We start from the raw sequence: 12,378 nt of genomic DNA, 5'->3' as shown, positions 1-12,378 counted from the left end.
GCCATTTCTAATGGTGTTATTTAGTTCACCTGGTGGGCTTCTCGTGTCACCATTCTTGCTTTTACGGTAAAGCAGGTTAAATTGGGTAGTTCAGGTTTCTTCACCATCCAGAATTTCCAAAACAACAGGAGACCGTATAGGTTAAGACTATGCAAAATCTACATCAATCAGATTCTTGAATTAATCTACAATATACTCAAACGCTTATCCGCATAGGGGACAATTGCTGAAAACACCATGGGAAAAGGAGTAACAAAAACTACAAAAATACAGTAAAAGGTCTATCTATGTCCCATGAAGATGGTGCGAAGACTTCACCAGACCACCCTCTAATAATCTTCATGTGCAGTAACTGGTTATGGCGTTCCAAGCTCTCCATCTCCCTGTTGGTTGCCACCATTTCATCCTTGTAATTAGTGTCTCTTTTGGGACCTGCAAAGGTGGGAAGATTATGTTAAGGCCATTTGAAAGTGTGTGTAAGTGTGTTAAACACTGTGCCTGCTGCAAACTTTTGAAGTAACTACTGCTGTGGGCATATTAAAACGTTTTTCAAAAACATATTCTTGTTAAAAAAAAGAAGTATGTGCCAGTTGAAGAAACTGTACGTTTATATAAAAAACACAAAGCACTTAGTACTCTTATTCCATGCATTAGGGAAGTTCTGCGAACAGTGGGATAAATGCTAGGGGTAAAAACTCTAATATGTTGATTGACCTTTGTAGTCACGGTAATGTACATTGTGATGATAAATACATGTTTTCAATATGCTATTTTTTACGGTGTTCCCATCTAATCGCATATGAAGCCAGTACAAATGGCCTAAGCGAATTACATTTTTTGTCATCTACTGTTGTTTCGGTTTCTTGTAAATACACTGATGCAAAATTACACACTGCAGTTATTCAAAACCATTAAAAATACTTCCTCGTTGACACAAATGTTCAATTTCATTTTTTTCACAAGGAAACATATTTTCCATGTAAAGTCTTTCCTTACCCAACCCATCCTTGCAAACTCACTGTTGTTTTTAAAAGTACCACCACGTCTACATATTTTAGGAACAGTTTATTGATGCATAATAAAAGAGGTGTAGAAAACTGCCGGAAAAAAAACATTGCATATGGTCGTGATGATCTGTGTGCATTTTCATTTCATAGTCGCATCTCTGCCACTCTCTTAAATATACATTCCAGTAGGTACATTAAATGGGCAAAATAAGTCCAGGTACTCGCTTGGCCTGGGAGAAAGTTCCATTATGCCCACAATATGTCAAGTAATTATGGTAGTATAGCGTTATGCTTGCTACGTGATATCGCAGAAAGGACAGCATTACTCCATGTTACATAATTACTTAAAAATTAGATTGAGAGCACAGGAGCTAAGTACTTGGCCACAAGGCAAATGGTTGTTGTTTGCAGAGCTTATGTTTTTGCATTATTTGTTAATTGTGAAATGCACCCTCAAGCCCAAAATGGGCATGTTTATGATCCATCTCAATTAACATTATGACTAATCTATTTGGGGGAAAGGGAAACTGCTGAGCTCAAATAATCAGCAAGATCATTAAGGAAAAATGTGTACAACTAGTCTTCTGCCAGTTCTCAATTTGAATATTTTTTTCAAATTGCCATATTCATAATTACAGAAAGCAAAAAGGTCATTAGAATCACAATCTCATGTATTAAAATATTCAATATTACAAGGTGTCTTTAAAAAACGAGGTAACCACAGCACATTAGCAAATAATAATAATCCCTAAATAGAAAAGCAACACGTATCAAACAAGAAAGGAATAAACCAAACAAAAATGATTCCTAAATACAAAAGGACCAAGTATGCAAACAAGAAATAAATAAAGCAAAATGTCTGATGTCAAGACAGAATCAAAATGAGCAATGCTTCTAAAATAACAAGTAGCACTTTTAAATGTACAATGGTGCAAAGCAAAATTGCCGAAAAGCTAATGTCTATTTTAAATCAAAATTCACTAGCTCTCTCTAAATCACAAGCAGCTTCTCTCCTCTTAATCCCAAATCCTTATCTTAATGACTATTTACAGAAAGCACACAATTTCAGGGCATGAAAGGCAGTACTAAAACGTACACAGCCAACCAATCAAACTGTTAACTACCAATACACCTCAGATATCATATACTGGGCATACTTTTCATTGGCTATTAATTTGCACAATTTCGTTGCATGTAGGAAATAAATAAGAAATTAAAATTAGTGCAATGGACTGTTTTACACAATCGTAAAGACGGGCATAGCAACGAAGATTCAGCACATTACCTTGTAATATTTCAAATGACATCCCTTCAGTCTGAGAGAGCTAGAACATTTTTTTACCCCACATATACAGAGATAGGCTGTGGCTGCAGAGTAATTTCAATAATTGTCTAAAAACCAATGCAAAACAATGTTCATGCACAAAATGTAAACATGTACTTTTACAGGTCTAGTGTGACCTAGTTATGTCTAGTAAAGCAAGCCTATGATAAGCATTATTTTTCTTAAAATACATTAATTTAGTAAAGACGTGTGCGGCAAGTTTTTTGTTACAATATAGCACCAAATGCCAGGTTTGAATTTCTTGAATTTCATGTAATTACGCTTAATTTGTTGGAAATTTCGCATACTTATGCAAACCCAAATTAAGCACTGACCTGATACCTACCAAAATAAACTTGGGGTAAGAGGTTGGTTTGAGGCAGCGCAAGATGAGGAGCAAGATGAACACACATTGTTCTGGTGCTGATTGATTCTGGGTCTGGACCGTAGGATATTACTCTCAAACTCTATACTGTTTCCTGTGCTTGATGTAATGTTTCCACAGCACTCCATGCTCTTGGCTCAACACTGTGCAATTAGATTCTGCAGTTCCGGGCCTGTACAGTAGATTGACACAAGTACTTCATCTGGGCAATTATGTACCTTAAGTGAAAGTGCAGTTCAATTGAAGGATAGCTGTGCTGCAGCAAAGTGTCAATTTGATTATGTACACAATGTACCTGTATATTAAATCTACCCTACCTCATTTCTGGAGAATTCCTAATGAAAGAGTCTTTGTAGTGAATGCCCTGGTGAGTTACCGGTAATCTCTGAGTCCTAGTTCTTCCTCACCACAGTAATTCACACATGAGCTTTAGGCTCCTACAGAAACTCCAAGTAAAAAGTTAGCTTACTTGTCTCCAATCCTTCCTATATGGTCCCACCTCTATCCACCAATGGGATAAAAGGAGGCACTGTACACCAAAAAGACCTGCAACCAAAGTCATAGGAACATGAAGCCGCAAAACAAGTGTCTGGGAAGGATGGATAAACTATACTGCAGCGATGAAGAGTAGGGCTCGGAGTAATGATGATTACCTATAAGTAACTGGGGTATTACCTCATCGTTCATCTTCCTCACCACAGTAATTCACACATGAGTAGATACCAAAGCCACATCGGCTTAATGGAGAACAGAAGACAGCCAATGCATAGAATATAGAAACATTATGTTTAATAACACACAACATTGGGAACTGAAACAGAACCACATGAAGCAATAGAACCCAGAACATAAGTAGCAAAAGCAACCAAAGCAACCCCCAATCTCGGTAATGTGCCATAAAGGTATGAGGAGAGACCAAGAGGCCGCCCTGCAAATATCCTTCATGGACACCCCTGTGAATGCGGCCCAAGGAACCGCCAAAAAATCAGTAGACTGCCCTTGGATAGAAGATGTGAGAACCCTGTCCTGGGCACCATAAGCCACCAGAATAGCTTTCTTAAGGCAACAACTAAGGGTAGGAAGGGAGGGCTTCAAACCCTGTGTACCCAAGCCAAAAGTGATAATAAGACTGCCCACCCAGAAAGGAGCAGTCTGTGACAAGTACTCCAACAAAGCATTGCTTTGCATCCAAATGATGTAACAGAGACTCCTCCTCAGACTGGGGATCGGGAAAAAAACAGGAAGGACCACCTCCGTAGTCCTATGAAAAAAGAAGTCACCTTAGGCACAAAAGTAGGGTGAGTTTTTAACATCAACCTATCCTCCAAAAACCTCAAAAACAAGGCATATCTCAAGGAATACCCCAACTCCCCAACACGTCTGACAGAAGCAATAGTCTCCACCTCCTCCACATTATAGGACTTTTCTTTTCCAGTCCCTTGCCACCCAACCCTATCATGTAGCACCGCACCAATACTGCCTAACACACCAACGAGTAAATCAAATGAAACAGCAAACCCAGGATGCTAAAAACTCCCCAGTTGCCAAGGGAACATGCCCATATTGCAGAACAGTGGCCGTTCATGCCACCTGGAAACCGTAAGTAAATCTCCTGGGCCGCCTGCCAACGGAAACTGCCCCCTGTACTACTGCCATGCCCACAGTTCAAGCAAGCGAGAACAACAGGATGAGAGACAATGACACACCTCAACCTCTTCAAACGCCATGATCAGGACACCAGGAAAGGCGGGTAGGTGAGTAACCCCACAACCGGTCCACAAACAAAATCACTGCAACTTACCGGCAAATCCGCTTCAGCAGAACAAGGGTGGTAGAGTACGCTGTGATAGGTATGCATGAGGCGGCCTGCTCACGACCAAGGCTGTAACCGCGCTCACCGTGAGTCTGCTACAGAGGCTCGCCTTTCACCGGCAATGAGAGGAAATATAAACCCAAACACAAGGTCACCCTAGCATGCTCAGCACACCTCGACCCCAGGGATACCATTGGCTGCTAAAGCAGGACCTCAATCCCACTTACCTTACAATCAGGAAACAGCACTCGGAGGAGTGCAGATACAAAAAAACAGGTCTTTGTGGTGGATGGTATCTCCTTTTATACCATTGGTGGATAGAGGTGGGGGCCATATTGGAGGGATGGGAGACTAGTAAGCTAACTTTTTACTTGGAGTTTCTGTAGGAGCCTAAAGCCTAAAGCCTAACCTAAATGTGTGAATTACTGTGGTGAGGAAGACTGGCGAGGAGGTAATGTTTATGTACCTTTCTTCTCCAAATGAATTCTGTGGAACAGCAAATAGCAAAGAACATGTCCGCACATCAGTGAATACCAAGGCCACTGACATGGAGAGCATGGGGAGGCACTCAGTGCAAAAAAGGGGCAAGAGGAAAAGGCCACAGCCACAACCTTTTCTATATGTTAGTGTGGAGTAGAGCGCTGTTGGTGTATCCAATAGAACGAGTGAGAGCACTGCTCCACACAGTAATAAAGTTCCAAATCCAGAGCCCCAAGACCACCCATCTAGTCAAAATATCCCACTTGACTTAAGGCTACTTACCAGCCTAAGCTAATCTAACCAGCAAGGACCTGATATATTTTAAAAAGTGAGTTGGAAGAACCATAGGGATGTTTAAAAACAAAAACAGGAATTGAGGTAGCACTACCATCTTCATTAAAGAGACACGGCCAAGAGAGATAATGGCAACAGTATCCATATCGTGATATCATCTTCCAACTTAGCTATGGCTCTGCCATAATTCTCACTAAATACTATATCTGGATTAGTGTGTGCTTGAATGCCTAGGTAGCGCACAGAATCAGTGGACCAGCTCAAGGGGAAATCCCATTCCGTCGGCACCATTACTGCAGTAAGGGGGAAAATGGTGGATTTGGTCGAGTTGATTTTCAGGCCTGAAAATTGCCATACCACTTCCCTTAACACAGGAGATAGGTTAATATCCGGGTCTCCAATGTACAGGAGGGTGTCGACGGCATAAGTGGAGATGATTAGATTCTAACCAGGGAAGCATATTCCTCTGTGGCTATGGTACTCTCTGAGGGTGCAAGCCAAGCGCTCCCCCACATCAGCATAGAGTGGGGTGAAAGTGGGAATTCCTGGTGGGTGCCCCTTGAAATTTTGATAGGAGATGTCACCAGATTGCCCACTCTAACTCTGGCTGTAGGGGATTTGTATAAAACACTGACTAACAGTAATAAGAGGTTGTCTACTCCCATGCTTCTTAAAACTGCCAGCATGAGATGTCATTCGACCAAATCGAAAGCCTTCTCTGCATCTAAAAAAATAGCAGCGGCCCTGATTTCCAGCTTTGTATGCTGAATTGTGCCAAAAACTGTACGCAAGTTGTGTGTAAGAGTACGACCTGGGGCAAAACCTACCTTCTCTGGACCGAGCAATAATGGCACCAGTGGAGTTAGGCGATTTGCCAGAATTTTGGCAAAGAACTTTGTGTCCACGTTCAGCAGCGACAATGGTCTATATAAGGAACATTCGTTGGCTGGCTTGCCTGGTTTTAAAAGAGTAACTAGCAGGGCTTCACGCATGGACTGAGGCATCATCCCGCTCTCTCCTATCTCCTTGCACAGTGTAATCAGGTGAGGAATGAGCAGGTCCCTGAACTCTTTATAAAAGGAGATCATTAAGCCGTCCTGTTCCAGGGTGCTCCATGAATGCATGGATTTCAAGGCTTCGTGGACCTCCCAGCCCTCCAGAAGTCTCATGAGATATTCTCTATGTTCATCTGCAAGCCACAGGAGCTTAATATGTTCCAAGTAATCTAAGACTGCTGCCTCCTCCCCTGTCAATAGAGCTCGATATAGCTCCGAATAGTAGCCCTGGAATCTATTTGCTATGGAGTCAGGATCTCCCAGCATCTCCCCCGTTGTGGCACGGAGTTCCGCAACCCTACCTGTTTCTTTTTTTTAAAATTATTTTTATTAACAATAAAATAAACATGAACATACAAGGCAATAGAAGGCAATACTGCTGGATACGTGCTCTAAGGGGGGAAAAAACCTGTTACAATTCAATACAAATCGTCAATGACAAAAGAAAAAGGGGTGGGAGACCAGGGGGGAAACAGAATCACATTTCCTTAGGACTAAGCACCACTTGGAATGTCAGGTTAGGGGGAAGGAGTCCTATTCGGAGTGTCAATGAGGGGAGGAGTACGAGTACGAGTTCCAATGGCTCCAAATGTTACCCCACTTCCTCGGTCTACCGCGAGCCACATCCACCGTCTTCTCCCGAAACATGCACCAATCAATATTCTCCTTCCATGCGGAGATAGTGGGTGTTCTCTGGGACTCCCACAGTTGTGCTGTATCCCTCTTGGCTATCATGTTCCCAAGGGTCGCCCACCGAGTCTGCGCAAGATCATAATCAGTCGGTTCCCAAACATTCAGCAAACAGCGCCTGGCTTCGGGCAACAGCGGAACTCCTGTAACTTCCTCCATTACTGCATGTACACACTCCAAAACTCTATTACCTCCGGGCATTCCCAAATTATGTGAAGGAAAGTGCCCGTTAAGCCGCATCCGCGCTTACATAAACCATCAACAGACTAACCCATACGAATCAGGTGGGGCCAGTTATGTAAATCCGATGCAGGATCTAGAGTTGCACTAGCCGGAGACGGGCTGGAATCGCGGCCTCCTTGGGAGAGGATATAGCAGATTGCCAGTCCTCGTCATCCAGCTCTAGCCCATCACTGGTCCATGCCTCACGGAGGCGCACCAGCAAATCTGTACGGTCGTTGATCAATTTCTTATATATCAAAGAAATAGTGCTGTCTGGAACATATCCGTCTAGCACCTGATCTTCGAGAGGGAATGATTCCGGGATAGCGACACCGGCTGGAAAAACCGAGCTCAGTGCGTGGCGGATCTGCATATAGCGAAAGAACTCCTTGTCACTAAGATCATATTCTGCTTTCAACTCCTCAAAGGTCTTAATCCTATCTTTGTTCCAGAGATCACCAACCTTACAAATACCAATCATATCCCACTTCTCGAAACCTTTCGTCTTCCACAAACTACCCAATCTTTCAGTCACATAGAGCGGAGTAGCCCGAGTCAATCGGTCTGACCACCCCATTGCCGCATTCGCACTCTGCCACACTCGCACTGCAATTTTAGTGGGTCCTGTGAGTTTCCCTCTAACAGACTTGGAGTACAGCGCCCTATTATAATCTCCATCCGGCAACTGCCACTTATCCATCTCAAAAGCAGGGTTTAACGTAGGGCCATACATTGCATGATTAATCGCTCCCAGCTGGGAGGCCCAATAGTAGCGCTTGATATCCGGAAGTGCAATATCGCCGTTGTACCAGGGAAGTGTCAATCTGGCAAGGGCGATACGCGGACGTCCGCCCCATTTCAACCACCTCTGCAAACTCTCCACCTCCCGGAAGTACCCCGCCGGAATGATATCAAACGTGTCTTGAAGCTCGTATAAAAACCGTGGTAAAGACATCATTTTGAAAAGGGCTGCCCGTCCGAGAGGGGACAACGGCAGACCACACCAGGCCACAACGAGTTCAGCACATCGATCAGTACAGTCAACGACTTCCAAGGTGACGTGAGATATAGCAGAATATCGTCTGCGTAAAGTGAAATTCGATCCACCGCAGCCAAGCGGCCAGAGGTTCCAAGGCGAGAGCGAAGAGCAGTGGGGACAACGGGCACCCCTGTCGCGTGCCCCTCCCCAGAACAAAGGACTTAGAGACCCGACCATTTACAACAATCTGAGCCAGTGGTTCTTCATACAGGAGTTTTACCCATCCGATGAAACCAGGGCCAAAACCAAACTTTCTAGCAGCGTCCGTTACCAGGGTCCTATAGTCAAGTTGTTTGAGACTGAGGACATGCACTTTATCATGAGTGATACCCAACTCCAATTCCCCCTCCAGCTCGGCTATTTCGGCTTCCAGATGGACCACGGCCTCATTTTTGCTTTTCTTTGCGCCAGCAATTAACGATAGTGCCTGACCATGGATAACCGTCTTGAAAGCCTCCCACAGCGAAACAGAAGAGGACACTGACCCCACGTTTTCAGCGAAATAATGATCTATGGACTTAACTAACTCGGCCCAGGTTTTGGGGTCGCGGAGATGCCAAGGATTGATCGGAGCCACTCGACCCTCAGAACCCATCTTCGGGAAACATCACTTACAACGCAACTTTTATCACGCAGTGCCTTTACGACGCAACTTTTATAACGCAAACCATTACAATGCATTGTGCTGGGGGGCGCTCTAGGATAGGGAATAGGTTTAATTTACTGTCCAACACCTTCCTTACTATCCACGGGGACTGGAGTTGGAATAGTAATTTAAACTATTCACTATCCAGCTCCTCAAAGCACTATGCGTTGTAATGGTATGCGTTGTAAAACCCGCGTTGTAAAAGCATGCGATGTAAAAGCATGCGTTGTAATGTCGTACATCCCCCATCTTCATGTCCATCAGAAGCCACAGTATGGAGTGGTCAGATATTCCCCTGGCCAAGTGTCTGACTTCCCCTACCGAAGAGGCCTGTGCAGCCGGCATCAATACATAGTCAAGCCTAGCGAGGCTACAGTGAGCACCAGAGTGAAAGGTGTACTGTGATTGTCCCGGATGTAGCAGCCTCCAACAATCCACCAGACCCAGTGTCTCCAAGAAGCCACTCAACCAAGACTGTGATCTCGTGAGGTCCCTGGAGGGGCTGCGGTCCTCCCTACCGGAGACGACAGAATTAAAATATCCGCCCATGACCAGAATGCCCTCAGAGAGCCCCAACACTACTCTCCCCAGATCAGCAAAGGTCACAGTCTGAAAACCAGGTGGGACATACACAGAAAGCAATGAAATAGTCTTCCCATCCCACCTACCAGTGATAGCGGCATAGCGTCCCCTGTCGTCAAAAATTGTATCATCTAATTGCAGGGGGAGGGAACTCCTAACTAGGATGCCCACCCCCCTAGATCCAGTGGTAAATCCAGATTGCGCAATTAAACGATAGCCTCGCCGATTCATGGCATGGCAGGTGTTGCCGATCAGATGCGTCTCCTGCAGTAAAACTACATCAGGGGAAAGGCGTCTCAGTAGCTGTAATACTACTCCTCGTTTTATCCTATCTACCAGCCCGTTAACATTCCAACACAATATCTTCAACCTCCTACCCCCATCCCAAAAGTAAGGGCAGAATCCACCCCACAGTGAACACAACACCCAGATCAAAATGCAGAATAATGCGTTGCCTTGAAACAAAAACAAACACACCCGAACTGCCCCCTTACCCCCTCACAAATCCCCGGAACACATTTCCCCACCCTGCACCCCTGCGTTAGACTCAAAAGCCACCCCAACTTTCAGTGTGCCTGTCGCCCTAACATTAGAACTAATCTACAAGAAGAAAACCCGGAGGAGGGAGAGTCCCATCTCCCTCGCCACCTCTGGGTACTACACCATAAGCATTGCAAGTGCAAGAGTCACCAAACCACAGCTGCCAGTTCTGTGCACTGCCCGGGAACCGGTACCCACTCCTCATTCTTGTTCCAATGGGCCACCCTCAGCACCTCCAGAATGTTCCGAACGATCCCGCTGTGTAGGCAGTGTGTCAAGCCAGTCATTCACACTCTCAGGGCAATCGAAGAAGAACGTCCGATCATTGTATTCAACACGTAGCCGGGATGGAAAAAGCATCGCGTATTTCATACCCATGTCTCTCAGTCTCCGCTTCACCCCCTGGAACCCCATCCTTTGTTTCTGAACGGACTGGGTGAAATCAGGGTAGAAGCTCGCAGAAGCGTTTTCAAACTTGATAGGGCCACCCACCCGCGATGCCTGCAGGATAGCCTCTCTGTCCCTATAATTAAAAAGTCTGGCGATTATAGGCCGTGGAGGGGCACCCGGCTTTGGCTTCCCACCTGGCACTCTGTGCGCACGTTCCACCGTGAAAAAGTTGCTCAGGCCTTTGGGGGCGAGGTGATTCAATATGAGGTCTTCCACGAGGAGATCTGTGGCTAACTCAACCGACTCTTCAGGGACCCCAATGATACGCACGTTGTTGCGTCTTGCCCAACTTTCAAAATCCTCCAGCCGGCGAGCAAAGAGATCGTTAGAGGACCGCAAATTGCGGACCTCCGTTTGCAAATCGGACACATCTGTCGTAAGGCTGGAGGTCTTCAAATCTAGGGATTTGACCCTTTCGTTGGTCTTTGATAAGTCTGCCCTGATCAAGTTGACATTGATTGCCTTTGTGTCTAGCTTTAGGGCCAATGCCTCATACTGTTGGCCAATGGAGGTCTTCATGCTAGCAATGGCGCCCATGACATCACGCAGGGTCAAATCATCCACTGCAGCGGAGTCATTACCCGCCTCTTCCAGAGACCTACTCGTACCACCGAGGGACCCTTTAGGATGGGTATAGCGATCCATAATATTCGATTGGATGGTACCCCCTCGAGGGTGGTTTTGGTCTTCCGCTTCTCGATGTCGGGCTTGCCCGCCATGTTGGATATTGCGCCCCGAAGGGGCCTTTGAGACCTGGTAAAAATGACTCCTCACAATTCAGCCCCTGGGGAGTCCGCGTATGAGCCCCGGCATGAGATCATACGACCAGGAACTCTCAGCCGCTGGCACCAAGTGAAGTTGCAAGGTCTGGAACGTGGACAGCCAGAGATGAGCGAAGATCGGTTAAGGTGGAAAAACCAAGAACGAAACCGAAAGTTGTCTCAGGGGGGTGGAGCCGGGACCCGCAGGCCGTTGTTGTTTAACTACCACCTGGGCACACAATGACTCGAGACCCAGGCAGTTCCATGGAGCAGGCCACAAAAGGTCAAAGTTTCCTAATTTCGGTTCCCGGGGTCCAAATCGATTTCTGAAAACAGCTATTATATCAGCTGGGTCGGGTCTTCATAACCCATCGTCGTAATCAGGATAGGATGCAGGATATATGCGGGAGGTGGCGAGGGTCGCGGGAGCCCTGTGCTCACGCGACCATCCTTGTTGTGCGTGAAACTCCTCCCCCTCTACCAGTTTCTTGACTGCCTCTCGATATAGCTGCTAATGTGGCACCTGGGCGCGCTCCCTCCCTGTAAATTTTGGCTACAGAGAATTTCCCTAAGTACTTAACCCCTCGACCTGCAGCATTGTGGTCTGTTCCAAGTTCTTTTTCAGCTCTTCAGTGGCCCGATCTCATCCACCCTCTTGGACCTCACGTTCCAGCGCTGCTAGTTTCTTTTCAAGCACTTCTAATTCCCCTCCAATTGAACGCAGCACCCCCTAATGTTTGGCCGTAGTAATCTCGCTGATGTAGAACTTGAAAACCTCCCATACCATAGCAAAATGAGTTACAGACATAAAGTTTGTAGCAAAGAAGGTTTCAATTTCTTCCGACATTTCTGATTTAAACATGCGGTGAAGGAGTGCATAGGGTGGGAACCTCCAAGTAAATCGGGCTGGTCTTTTCAATGGGGTCTTAAGCTCTAACTGTATAGGTGAATGATCTGAGTACGAACGAGGGTGTACCTCACAGCTTTTAATCACTGCACCCAGGAATCAGAAATCAAACCAATAATCGATCCTGGTGTGCAAGTAATGTCGGGCTGAGTAGTGCGTGAATCCCCCCGCCCCATGAGATCT

Source organism: Lissotriton vulgaris, chromosome 3_1, assembly GCF_964263255.1.
Source record: "Lissotriton vulgaris chromosome 3_1, aLisVul1.2, whole genome shotgun sequence".
Classification (NCBI taxonomy): Eukaryota; Metazoa; Chordata; class Amphibia; order Caudata; family Salamandridae; genus Lissotriton; species Lissotriton vulgaris.
This window is presented reverse-complemented; position numbering follows the sequence as displayed.